Source organism: Empidonax traillii, unplaced genomic scaffold (genome assembly GCF_003031625.1).
Source record: "Empidonax traillii isolate 1590-97213 ecotype Southwest subspecies unplaced genomic scaffold, ASM303162v1 scaffold716:size334641, whole genome shotgun sequence".
NCBI classification, from domain to species: Eukaryota; Metazoa; Chordata; class Aves; order Passeriformes; family Tyrannidae; genus Empidonax; species Empidonax traillii.
Window position 1 is genome coordinate 174,027 of NW_020955909.1, and position 1,033 is coordinate 175,059.

The 1,033-nt window shown below is 39.2% G+C and overlaps 1 protein-coding gene across 2 annotated transcripts in view; it reads left to right on the forward strand.

The window, feature by feature from the left end:
* Positions 1 to 1,033, forward strand: part of ENO4 (enolase 4) — a 19,883-nt gene that overhangs the window by 6,505 nt on the left and 12,345 nt on the right. The window lies entirely within an intron of this gene.

Here is a 1,033-nt window from a genome sequence, read left to right on the forward strand (position 1 = left end):
ATCCTGAGGTTCATCTGCCGGGGCCAAGCACGCTTGGACGGTGGCAGTGAGGTCCTCAGGACGTAGATGGATTGCCTTACGGGCTAACGAGCTCCATCTGCCCGGGGAGGGGCCCCGACCGGGAATCGAACCCGGATCTCTGCAGTGACAGTGCAGTGAATTTTCCCCTGGACCACCGGGGGCTCCCGCAATATCATGTACTATCAGTAAAACCTCCCAATTCATATTTTAGTTGTGTTCACAGTAAGTTCATCTTTGATCTGAAATGTAACTTCTGTGGTTGTCAGGTTCACCCACATATCATCCTGGTGTATATTATACTTTCAGTCAAGCTTCTGCTGATACATATATTACTCGTTTTCACTTATTATGACATTGACTGTCAAATTATTATTAGACTCAGTGCCTGACTATTTGGAGCCAGTGATCATTAAGCTACTTCCAGCAGATGCTTTCAGAAAGAACATCTATGTTGTGGTTTATGCCAGTTACAAGTAGTGTAGGGTGAAGGGTCTCTGAAAAACTCTGCCCTGTGTCAGAGTTGCTCAGCACTGGATTACTGATGTCTGTGTGTGTAGCACTTCATCCTCAATGTAAAAGGTATAGAGTCTGTGTGTAGTATACAAAGATGTATAATCTAATCTGCATATCCAATGAAGGACCTATTAAGAACATTTTTCTCTTAAAATGTCAGTTTTATGCTGTAGTATTTATATTTTATTGCAAATAAAATATATTTTATTATGACACTCCTATTAGGATCCAAAGGAAATTGGTTTACTTGGGAATCAGACCACTTACTGCAGTTTCACATGGGTGCTCATTGTACATGTTCATGTAAGAGCTGTAGGCAATAAATATGATGGTGAGAACTGCTTTGTTTTAAGCATTTTAGAAAAAGTTACTGTATCTGAAAGGGAAATAATTTCTTATGAAAATATATTAAGACTATGGATGTGTAATATTTAAAAGACCTGTTTTCTCTTTGGAAATTCCAGCTAAAATAGGCCTAATTTTTTTTCACAGTCATTAT